This window comes from Lactuca virosa, chromosome 4 (assembly GCF_052849685.1).
Source record: "Lactuca virosa cultivar CGN04683 chromosome 4, Lactuca_virosa_CGN04683_v6, whole genome shotgun sequence".
Taxonomy (NCBI): Eukaryota; Viridiplantae; Streptophyta; class Magnoliopsida; order Asterales; family Asteraceae; genus Lactuca; species Lactuca virosa.
This window is the reverse complement of record NC_136429.1, coordinates 31,512,540-31,526,093: the sequence shown is the minus strand read 5'-3', so window position 1 is coordinate 31,526,093 and position 13,554 is coordinate 31,512,540.

The window sequence follows — 13,554 nt, the reverse complement described above, 5'->3', positions numbered from 1 at the left end:
CCTCTCTTCGGTTTCACGGGTTTGCTTTAACAATTCCTCTTGATTCACATCATCTTCGACTCCACTTTCACCAACAACTTTCTTTCCTTTATCTTGAACAGTTGAACCCGAAGCTTCATTATCCTTTGGTTCTGTGGTGACACTTGGTTTAACAGGAGGAGGTGGAGGATTTTCGGTTGTTTGGATTTTGGAGGCTTGTTTTGGTGGATCTTGACCTGCTTCTCCCCCTTGTTTTGGAGGGACGTCCGCCTCCGAAACACCTTCGATTCGACTCAAAAGATCAAGGCAGGATGCAATTTTCAGCCAAACGTCTCCTGATAGTACTGGTGAGAACTGTATCATGAGCAACAAGGAGATCAACCAAAAGAGCGTGAATATCATCAACACAGGTTTTCACAATTGTACGTTTGGTCTTGAGATCGGCAATCTCTTTCTGTGCTTGGTTGAGCTTGATAGACTGAGTTTTGAGTACAGTGGCTTGTCGAGCGACCTCATCCATCGCTTTATTCTCCATAGCCAGATCAGCCTGGAGTTTGTCTAAGCGATAGTTGATTGACTTGGTGAGTGCCGATTGATCAGTTTGGATGTCAGACCGAACAGTGTCAAGCTTCACTAGTTCGGCTTGGAGAGAGGAAATAAGCTTCTCGACAGAAGAAGTCACTGTGCTTACATGTTGTTGCGACTCAGCTTGAAGAGACTGGAAGAATGCCTTAGCTTCGGCCATTAGTTTATCGACTTTTTCGGTCGCTGTCTTAGTGGATTCATCAACGGATTTGGTCGCTTTCTCGATTGAAGTATCATGCTGCTGAACCAAAGTGGCAACTAAAGCTTGAATAGCAGCATCAAAATAAGCCGAAGTGGAGGATTGAGATGAAGAAGCGAACAAAGTATCAAGCTTCTCATTTAACTCCTTGAGATGCCTCTTGGTGACAGGGGCATCATCATCATCGTCACTTTGAACAGTATAGGGACTGTAGTGAAAAGAGTCGAAATCCATATCAGTGCCACCGAGAACAGTATCTGATTCGTCTGAGTTGATTGGCGACAAAGGTTTTGAGGTAATGGGAGTTTCAACACCTGAAGTTTGTGCCCCCGCATCAGATGCATTGACAGGAGGTGTGGGTACAGTAGAAGTTGTGGTGGTGGTTGCTTCGGTGAATAATGGTGGTGGTAGAGGTGTTGAAGTAGGAATTTAAGTGGAAATTGGTGGAGGGCATGGAGCGATTGAAATAGGAACAGTGGTGTGATGAGGAGAAGGAGGTGGAGACGAAACAGTGTTAGTATAGATTACCTCTGGAGTGACTTCTCGGACCGAATCATCAGAATTATCTTGCTCCGGCTCTTGTTCATCTTCAACATCTTGATCTGAAGGAACGTATTCACTATCACTTGATGATGGAGCTTTCGCCTTGGTAGCCATCTTTTTCAGTTTGCGCTTCTTTGGAGCCGAAGGGTCTGCAGTGGAACCCTTTCGCTTCTTTGGAGTGACAGGCTTAGAAGAAGGCCCTTCTTGAATTTCCTTCCTCGAATCCCCTTTCTTGCCCCTTTTGGCTGGTTTATCAGCCATATCGAGCGATTGTTGCATCTCTGGGGTCAATGGTCTAGGTCCAGAAGCTAGAAGCTTTTTGTACTCACTGATTAGTTTGCTGGCCTTTGAGACACACAAATACATGGACTCCGGAATTGAGCCAATAAAAGAAAATTTGGTGAAATCAGCCATAATGATTTTAGTGGTGTGAAACGTGGCAATCGCAGACTTCAAGGAATCCGCCATAACTAGAACTTGGAACTTCTCCATTGCACGCTGTGTGATAATCGTCCAGAATCTCCCACAAGATATCTCAGTGTGACGAGATGAAGAGTTCAGACTTTGAATCAATTGTGCCCAAAGAATCGACCCATAGTCAGGGTTGATCCCGTGATACAGACCATAGAGAATGGTCATGAAACTCTTGCTAGCGCCATCAGAACCTGCAACACGTTCAGAATAACTCTTCGATAGAAGAGTAAACAAGCCATTCCATTGAGGAGGAAGGCAGGACTTCTTAACCTTGGTGATAGTAGTGAGAATGTCGGTGTACCCTATGTTATAGAACATCTCGAATAGTTGTATAGTGGAAATCGATTCGGGGTTCACCAATGAATCTCCAGAAGGAAGCCCTAAAAGAGAACAAAATCGAGCCTTCGAGACAGAAGTCTTCTTATCAAAAATCTCGAATAAGATTCTTTTATCGGCCTTGATGTATTTTGCAGAAGAATAAACTTGAGATAGAGGAGACATTGGGACAACGTCGACTTTTGTCTGCCATTGTTGAAGCTTGGTGGGGAAGATGAACAGTAGAAGTGGAGAAATCGTCGTATGAAGGTGGTAAAAAGGAGAATGGAACGGAGGAAAATCTTTTATACGATTTCCCGGAGAGAGAAACTTTCCTTAATGATGATGGCGTGACATACTGAAACATCGCCTAAAAAGTAGCGATTTGAAAACTATCGTTCCCCAAAAGGCGTGTCAGGCGGCATGATTGTTAGGGTCGAAATGTTGTAATAGTCGAAGTTTGTATTTAGGGTCTTCGAACATTTTTGTAATGTATTTTACTAGGGCATAATATTCGAAGCTTCATGTTTAGTCCTTAGTATATTTTTTGTACGCTTTTCTCTTCTATAAATAGGAGTGGTTACTAGTGTCTTAGGAACGAAGTCTTTACAGAATATTCATTGTACTCTGTAAAATTTGCAAAAGCGTAATAGAGCCAAACAGATCATATTTACATCGGTGTTCAAATCTTTCAATTCTACTTTGAATTTACACTCTAATTCGTTCAATACTTGATTCATTGTCTCATCAATTGGTATCAGAGCAGGAATCATATCTCTGATCTGATTTTCACTTTGTTCAAAAGGTTTTTGAGTCAACTTTTTGATTCAAAAGTTTCCACGCTTTTTGAAAGTGAAAAATTGTTTAGATCTAAGTCTGTGATTCGATTCTGCACCTAATTCATTGAATCAAGTGTTCTAAGAGTGATTGTGATTTGAATCATACAGTTTGTTGTCAAATTCTCAAAGTTTCTTCAAAAATTCTCAAGGATCTATTCCGTACAACAATGGCGTCATTCAATCTGAATTCCATGACTTCATTTTCTCATCTTCTAGGATCATCCACCAAAATTCCTATGCTCATCCCTGAGTATTACGATCAGTGGGCTGATCGTATGCAGCATTATCTCAATGGATTGGATGAAGAACTGTGGAATTGCATTTCTGGCAATCTCAATCCACCATCGAATGTTCAACCAATTGGTTCTTCCTCTGGAAACTCTGAAGTTGAAAATCAATCTGATCGTCTGAAAAAGCTGGAGAAAAGGTGTGTAAGAGAGCTAAGAGGAGCTTTACCTCCAGTTGTTTACAACTACGTGAGGAGTTGTACAACTGCAAAGGAAATCTGGAACAATCTCAAGGAAAAATTTCAGGGAAGTGAGAAGACGAAAGTTAATTCTGTGAAGCAATGTTTAGTGGAGCTGAAGGACTTCAGACAGAAAGATGGTGAAACAATTGAAGTTTATTACGATCGTCTTAATGAATTGATATATCGATTCAATCGATATGGTATCACCAGATCAGCCATGGAATTCAATCTGATATTTGTTATGGGACTTCGAAAGGAATGGCGTAGTGTGAGCATGATGGTGAAGAATCAACAGAGCTTTGATACGTCAACATTGAATGACTTGTACAACCAACTTAAGACTCATGAAAGCGAAGTGAACGAAATAGCTGAAGAATCGAAGGCTATGTTGGGAGGTCCACTAGCTTTGGTTTCGAAGATCTCTGAAAAAGATGCTGAGAAAGATGCTTTGGATGAAGATGAAGGGTTCATCATGAACTCAGATGATGAGGCAGTTGCCTTTTATTCAAACAATCGTGTGAAAAAGTTCTTCAAAAAGCCTTTCAATCCGAAGGCAAAGTCGTCTGAGACAAAAGGGAACTTTCTGAGTAAAAGTGCTGGGGAAGAGAAAAAGAAAGATGAGATGAAAGATTCGAAGCTTGTTGAGGGAAAGTCTGAGAAGAAGCTAAAGGGAGATGCTGGGATTGATTGTCATTATTGCAATGGTGCTAATCACCTTGCTAATGACTGTATGCTTCGAAAGAAGGATGAGAGAAAGAATAAGGTCAAGGATGAGGCGTACTATGCTGAAAAGTTGGAGGAGGTTCATGCGAAAGCCAAGAATTTGTCTCTGGTTGCAAAGGGTGCGAATGAGGATGAAGATGGTACTTATCAAATCTGGTCATCTGGATCAGATGATGAGGAAATGCGAAATCCAACCCATGGAGCTATGTTTGCAAAAATGGAGGAAGAATCAGAGGAGGAAACATATGAAGTGCATGGAAGATGCTTCGTATCAAAAGCTGCTGACAAATCACCAATGACCACAAAGGTACGAAACATTCTTGAATCTTTTAATATTCCAGTACATGCTTATAATTCTGAATTAGTATCTTTTGATGAAACTGTTACTTATTTTGATTCGATTGTGGTATCTGCTAGCAATGAGGCTAAGAAGCTGTCAATGCAATTGCTAGAGACACAGAAGAAATTAGATTCGAAAATCACTAAGATAGATTCTCTAGAACTTCAAATAACGAATATCATGGTTGATAGGGACAATTTATCTAGTGATAATAAACTGTTGTTAGCACAAAGCAACATTTACTGTAATGCTGCTAAAAGATTATATGGGAAAATAAATGAACTTCATCATTCATGCGAAATCAGTAAAGAACAACATAGAAAATTGCTGCCATTTTTAGCTTATGAAAGAGCTAAGGTAGATAACATTTCGTATGACTGTGAAAAAGAAATAGCTGATTTTGACAAAGTTCCGAATGACAAGTATAGATATGGAATTGTCAAAGTTGATGAATGTCTTGATTCGAATGATTTAGTTAACATTGTAAATGATACTTTGACTAAATCTGAACAAATTCACATTTTGAAAAAGACTGAGAATTCATCATCTGATTCTCAATCTAATTTTGTTGATATTGAAGATAATTCTGACAATATTAGTGAAATTAGTGAGCTTGAAGATGTTGATTGTTCTCAGTTGTCTATTGTTAATGTTGCTTCGAATTCTAAAGGGAAAGAAAATGTTAAGGATTTGATAGTTGAGAAAGAAACTGATATTCCCTCAACTTCGAAAGTTAGTGAAATGAACTTCGTGGATCTCAAAGATTACCAAACTGATGATAGTGATGATGAAGATGTAGAGAAAGTTTCGAAAGAAAAGAAACCTTCAAAGAAAGAAGTAATTCCACGAATAGTTGTTGACCAAGTGTATGGTGATACACAAAAGTTCGAAAAAGTGATGAATGAAAAAGGTGAACATTATCTTGAAACAAACACGGTGGTTTTTCCAAATTTCAAATGCACAGATGATGTCATTTTTCCAAATCAAGTTTTCGTAACTACCGGAAATGTTGAGAATATCAAACCAGAGTTCAAGAAAATGGTCGAGGAGGATAATTCAAAAACAACTGAGGAAGGTTTTTTCGCAAATCAAAACACAGTTGAAAACAACTTAACAAAGAATTCATATATTTTTCAACGACAAAAACCACAAAAACAATGGGTTGAAAAATCAAAAGTTGAAAAAGAGAAAGTAATTCGTGTTGAAAAGGAAAATGAAAAAGTTGTCAAATTAAACTCTAAGGAATTTAAAGATCAAATTGACAAATTTTCGAAGGAAAACAACATTTCAAAAAGACAAGTACGAAAGAAAATATTTTGGCAAAATATTGAGTCTCAAAAGATGTCTGAATCACAATCCATCAAAAAGGTTTTCAACGTTAAAAATGATTCTTTTTCAAAAACTCAACAATCATCTCAATCAAATCAAACAAGGTCTGAAGTACATAAGCAAACAAAGTTTTCGAAAGTTTCTGAAACTAACAAAACAAGAGATTTTTCAGAAAGATCCAATTCAAATCAAAAAGTTTTTCAACGTCAACATTTTAAATCAAAAATTGATACATCCTATGCTTACTCTTATGTTACCAAACCCAAAGTTGATTTTGTACCTCAAAAGCCAAATTTTCCTAATTACACAAAGAAAGAAACTATGAGGACGTCACGGGAAAAAGGAATGACTTCAAGGAAGAACATTGATCATTGGCTTGACGGAAGAGGAAAAATGTATCAGTCAAATAAATATTCAAAAGAGCAAATTCATGAAGCGTACGAAAAGTATGTCAATACTTCTTCGAATGGAAGCTCATCATCTAAGGATTCGAATATCTCAGTCAAAACATGGAGACCTGTCACAAAAGCGAAGACTGTTCAATCACAAACTCAAGATGCAAAGGGAAAAGTCAATGAACATTCGAAACTATCAAACACTTATGTTTCAGTTCCTTTAGATGATGAAGTGAACTTAATTGATAGTCTCAAAACCAAAGTTTGTGATTGGGTTAAAAGTTCTTCATTTCATTCGAAATTGAAATCTAATTTCCAAGGACCCAAAAAGCCTTGGGTACCTAAAACTTTTCATTGATTGCAGGTATTGTGTGACGAGCAATATGATAACAAATGGTACATTGATAGTGGTTGCTCTCGTCACATGACTGGAAAGAAGGAGAATTTAAGAGATTTTCGAAGTCTCAAAAATGTTGGAGTAGTAAAGTTTGGGAACAATCAAAAGTGTCAAGTCATGGGATATGGAAAAATCACAAATGGACAATTCACAGTGAATCGTGTTGCATATGTTGAAGGTCTTCAACATAACTTGATTAGTGTTTCTCAACTTGTTGTGGGCACTGGCAATCAAGTTCTTTTCAACGAAGAAGGAAGTGTTATTTCGAATGTTAACACAAACGAAATATTACTAAAATCTGATTTAAGCTGGTTATGGCATCGAAGACTTTCACATCTCAACTTTCGAAACATAAATAAACTTGTGGTACAAGATCTGGTAAGAGGTTTACCTGTACTTAAATTTGACAATGATTCTTTATGTGCAGCTTGTGAAGTTGGCAAGCAACATAAACAAGGTCATCCAATCACAATTGATTCGAAAATTGTTGCACCTCTTGAGTTGATACATATTGATTTGTGTGGTCCTTCGACTGTTTCAACTCTCAACAATAAACGGTACATTTTAGTTATTGTTGACGATTTTTCCAGATTTACGTGGGTTTATTTTCTCAGGCTCAAATCCGAAGTTGCACAAATTATGATTGACTTTATCAAAAAGATGGAAACCACGTTGAAGAAGACTGTTAGAAAAATCAAGAGTGATCATGGAACTGAATTTAAGAACAAAGTTCTTGATTCATTTTTGGTGGACAAAGGAATTTCGCATAATTTTTCATCTCCATATACACCATAACAAAATGGTGTTGTAGAACGAAGGAATCGCTCATTATGCGAAGCAGCAAGAACCATGTTGGCATATGCGAATTTACCTCAATATCTATGGGCTGAAGCTGTTTCAACTGCATGTTTTACTCAAAACAGATCGTTCATTCATCGTCGATTTAATATTACACCATACGAAATTCTGAATAATCGTAAACCTAATGTAAAGTTTTTTCATGTTTTCGGATGTAGGTGTTTTATTATGAATCTCAAGGATCATCTTTCGAAGTTTCAAGCAAAAGCTGATGAAGGAATTTTTCTTGGATATTCGCACAATTCAGTGGCATATCGAGTGTTAAATAAGCGAACACGAAAAGTGGAAGAAACGTTCAATCTCACATTCGATGATTATTATGTTAAATCAAATGAGCATAGATTTACAAAATCATCCAATTTTACAAGAAACACAAGTTAAAACTGAATCTATACAAATGGATGATACTGATTATGATTTGATTTTTGGAATTTCAGATCATGCAGTTGATGCTGAAGTTCATGCTCCTGATAATCACATACCAGAATTTTCAAAACTTAATGATGATTCACCATCGACTCCTCAAGAAGGCGAAACTATGAGTGATAGTCCACTGGAGGGGGAGCAATTGGATTCGAATACTTTAGATGATGAAGAGCATTCTTTCGAGGGGGAGAAAGAACAATTGAATGTTGAAATTGAGGGGGAGCATGTTGTTGAGGGGGAGCATAATGTTGATAATGCTTGTTCGAATGCAGGCTCAGAAAATGATGAAATATACGAAGATGCCCCTTTGGAATTTGATCCAACATATCCACCCATGGAAAAATGGACAAGAGACCATCCGAAGGATCAAGTTATTGGGAATCCACAAGAGGGAGTTCTGACAAGAGCTCAAATTCGTGCAAAGAATGAGGTATTGAATACTCATCAAGAATTTTGCATGTTTAATGTTTTCATCTCTAAAATTGAACCAAAAACAATTAAGAATGCAATGGAACACTCAGATTGGGTTGTTGCAATGCAATCGGAGTTGTCTGAATTCGAACGAAACAAGGTTTGGAGATTAATTCCTAAACCTGAAAATGTTTCGATTGTCGGGTTAAAATGGATTTTTAAAAATAAAACCGACAAAGATGGAAACATTATTCGAAATAAAGCCAGAATTGTTGTAAAAGGATATTCACAACAAGAAGGAATCGACTATGAAGAAACTTTTGCCCCTGTCGCAAGACTCGAGGCGGTTCGAATATTTTTGGCTTATGCAGCTCACAAAGATTTTGATGTTTATCAAATGGACGTGAAATGTGCATTTCTCAATGGAGAGCTTGAAGAAACAGTTTATGTGGAACAACCCCCAGGTTTTATTAACGAAGAATATCCTAATCATGTTTATATTTTAGATAAGGCAGTTTATGGTCTGAAACAAGCACCAAGAGCATGGTATGCAACAGTTACATCATTTTTGAAACAATCTAAATTTAAACAAGGATCAGTTGATCCAACATTATTTCGAAAGAAAGTGGGGAATCATCTAATGCTTGTTCAAATTTATGTTGATGATATTATTTTTGGCTCGACTGACCCTGCTTTGTCTAGAGAATTCGAAGAATTGATGAAAAGCAAATTTGAAATGAGCGTGATGGGAAAAATCAATAATTTCCTTGGATTGAATATTCGTCAAAACAGAGAAGGGATTTTCATTAATCAGGAAAAATATACGAAAAATCTGTTAGAAAAGTTTGGATTGACGAATAGCACAAAGCTTCGTGTACCAATGGCAACAGGCATAAAGCTAACACCATCGTTGGACAAACCTGCTGTTGATATAACGTTGTATAGGAGCATGATTGGTTCATTACTTTATCTAACAGCAAGTAGACCTGATATCATGTTTTCTGTGTGTAATTGTGCTAGGTATCAGTCTAATCCATGCGAACCACATCTTACTGCAGTGAAGAATATTTTTCGTTACCTTAAAGGCACAATTTCGTTAGGATTGTGGTATCCTTCGAAAACTGGATTCTTCGTTCAAGCATACTCAGATGCAGACTTGGGTGGTTGTAATCTTGATCGAAAAAGCACAAGTGGAGGATGTCAATTTCTTGATGGCAAATTAGTCAGCTGGCAGTCGAAAAAGCAAACGTGTGTGTCAATTTCCACAGCTGAAGCAGAATATGTGGCTGCTGCTGCTTGCACTTCGCAAATAATATGGATCCAAAGTCAATTGCGTGATTATGCAATTAATATGAAAAAGATTCCATTATATTGTGATTCTCAAAGTGCAATAAGAATTTATCATAATCCTGTGCAGCATTCGAAGACTAAACACATAGCTCTTCGTTATCATTTCATTAAAGATCACGTGGAGGATGGAAACATTGAAGTACATTTCGTGAAAACAACTGATCAGTTAGCTGATATATTCACGAAAGCTTTGGATGAAAAATCTCTAATGCGAATAATAGAAGGTCTTGGAATGATCGATGGCAATTCTGTTCCATGGGAAAAAGAAGAACGATAGGCGAAAAAGAATGAATCAGAGGCGCTGAATAAAAGATAACACAAAGTCATTCAGCATTCAGAGGTTACTGTTCATGGTCAACGCTTCGACCGCTTCGAATTCGCATGATTGTCACTTATTTTCAGTGTTGAGTTAGTGGTTACTGTTCATGGTCAACGCTTCGACCGCTTCGAATTCGCATGATTGTCACTTATTTTCAGCGTTGAGTTAATGGTTACTGTTCATAGTCAACGCTTCGAAAGCTTCGAATTCGTACATTTGTCACTCTTCAAGGAATGCCAAATATTCGTCTGTTTGCAACAAATTCAAAAAGATTTTCTTTTGTTTTGTCTTTAAATTTTCGAAAAATCAAAATTCAAAAAGATTTTCTTTTGTTTTGTCCTTAAATTTTCGAAACATCAAAAATCCAAAAAGATTTTCGTTTGTTCGGTCTTTATTTTAAAAAAAAAATTCAAAACAACAAAAATATTTTTATTTTTAGACTTTTGTTGCAGATTATGATGATGATTCAGAGGGGACAATGCAGCCAGTTTTAGGGTCAGGTAAAAATTTTCGTATGAATTGATATGTTTCTCATTATTCGAATTAGTTAGGTTGTCCCTAGAAGCATGCTGCTGCATGTCGTCCAAAGCCTCCATGACTCAATGTGTGTGTACGAAAGCCTTAATGAAATGTTTCGAACGAAAATTTCTTCCCAATCAGGCTTATATTCACATTAGTCTCTGAGCTACCTTACTCTTCTCACAATGAGTTAAGAGTTTCCTGTTTGGTCCAAAACATAACAGAGGTACTTTTCGTGTCTTACACCAATCTTTTTCATCCAAAACATTCTTACACGATCACACACAAAGACGTATATCCGAGAGGTCTCTGATCAAACCCATCGAGACTTAGATATATAAAAACTCTGTGTTTATGATCTGACATCATGAGTCCGTGATGGAAGTGAAACCCGAAAATCTTACAAATTAAGGAATTGACGGGGAACATTGTTCCAGATATATACGAAACTTTTGTTTCTGTACCAATGTTCGAAAATCCAAATCATATTCATTTCGAATGAGTGGTCTTGATCAAGCATTCGAAACCCACGATGTTTGTTACCCAACAAGATCCAGTATACAAATTTTTTTTTATGAATATGATTTCCGTGTGAGTTTCATTCGAATGTCCTAGTCATGTTAAAATTTTTCAAAGCCGACTTGTCACTGACTACACTGGTCATACAAGTAATTTATGTTACACTTTATCACCTTATGTTTAGGTTGACATGTAACGAAATTTTGAACCTACCCACGAAGCATTCTTAAAAGAAGCCCTTTGATACTTATCAAAAAGTATTCGATTGTAATTCACGGGAACATACACAAGTTGTTGATCATCTCTCTTGATGATTAACGAAGCAACCTTTTCCCGGGGTTTAACTGCCTTCGTGTCAGATTAAATTTTTGACATCACAAAATTTAAAAAAAAAAAAAAATTGTTGTTTCTTGTCTAAACTTTCTTTGGCACACTACACACACAAAATCCTTGAGGTTATGAGTAATACCAACTCAGGCTGATGATTTCGAACATCTGGCAAATGACTTCGCTTTTTATCCCAAAAGTGAAAGAGCCTTGCCTCCATTCGAAGGGTTCTAACGGTTACAATTCTATTAAGGGGATAATGACAGGCTGTGTATACGTGACGTATGGTATTCTGCCCGATTTTCTAGGTGATGTGACAGACACTTTTTGACGCTGTACAGGTCTGATTTTCAAGGTGCCACGTCGGATCTCATTAAATGCATCCCACTTCAAATTCAAATCATTTAGGGTTACATATAAAAGGGGGTTCAAGAGTACTTTATACGTTTACGCGATCAAAATTCAAAACTTCCCAAATTCTCTGTTCTTCATCTTTTTCAAACCCTAACAATGGCGACTACTGCTCATGTCGATCCTTGTACTGAAGATACTTCTTCTGCACCAGTTATGAAGATTCAATCTACCAATTATTATGTGGATGGTGAACTTTCTCAATGTCCAGAAGAATTCAAGATGCTTATTGTTTCTTTAAAACACTCTGTTTTATCCAAAGCAATGTTCAATTCCTTTTCTGTTCCGGTATCCTGGCTTTCTCAAGCAGGATCTACCGCCACATACAACAAAGCCTCTGATTCGATTACTTTTCACCTAATCAATGACAAAAAGGTTAGGCTTTCCAAGAAACTGTTTTGTCAGATTCTTGACATTCCAAATACACCTCCTTTTGTTGAATTTCAATTCTCCCAAATAATTCATATGTTTAATGAAATGGGATATCAGCCCCCATTGTCAAAGATAAGTGACTTTAAGAAGTCTGGTCTTCCAAAAGTATGGAATTTTTTGTTTGGGATATTTTTGCGTTGTTTAACCGGAAGAACAGTTGGATTAGATAAAGGAAGGATGGAGGTTTATGCCATGGTGGCTGGTTTATACTATGATCTTCCAGTAGACTACTCTACACAGCTATGGAAGGAATTCCAAAACGGAGTAGAACATACGAATGTTTTTCATGGCATTTCGTGTGCTAGGTACTGGAGTCTGATTCTGCAACATTTTTACAACAAGGAAGGCATCTTGGTTTCAAATGAAGAAGAGAAGGTTACTTTTCAATCTTATCACTTTCCGAAGGAAGTTGTTGATAATGATGATGAATTTCCAAACGTTGCTCGGATTCCAGATGCGATGCTTAAAAGGGTGGATCCTACGAATCCTGTTTTGATTGCATATCTGAAAACATTCGATTCTTCTATTCCTACGGGAATTTTGTTGCCACGCGACGAAAAGAAGACCAAAAAGTCGAAGAAAGCTGATCCTGCTTCACCTGAAAAGAAAACGAAGGGTTCAACATCCTCTAAATCTCCAAAGAAGAAGACAGAAAATGTTGCAGTGACAGTTGAAGCAACACAAGTGATTGAGCCAATAGTGGAAGAGACTCAAGAGAACGTGATTATTCCTTCGAAAACAGGGATGTTTCGAAGAATCAAGATGAAATCCACTCACAAACGAAAGTCACCATCACAGAAGTTGATTCGCAAGCCTCAAATTACTCACCAAGGAGTTTTAATTCGTGAGGTACCTGTTCCTGTTTCTCCCGGATCCAAGAAAAGAGCAGCAGAAGATATGGCAAAACACTTGTCACAACCGAAAAAGAAGAAGACGAAGAAGACTCGAAAGATTGTTTTATCTACTGAGTCTACAGAAGAGGATGAACGAATACCAGAAACTCCAGAGTTCCCTTCTATCATTACAAGTTCCATTCCTGAGAAGACTGTTATCATACCACCCGAAGTTTCGATTGCCAAGTCAATTTTTGAGGAGGTTCGAACTTCAGGTATCCCTGCACACGTATCTGATACGGATGCAAATGTCAACATGGGTGAAGGTGGTTCGAAAGATGCAGATCAAGGTCCAATTATCTCTACTCCTTTCGAATCATTGGTTTCTGTTACACCAACATCTACTATTCCTCTCACATCAACCACTGTTTCACCAACCTTTGAACATATCATCAATCAACCAATTACTTCCATTTTTTTCCTCTCAATCCACTGATACACCCAAACCATCTTCACCCACTGAAACTGATAATGAAGGGTTTGGTGGAACATTCGAAGACCT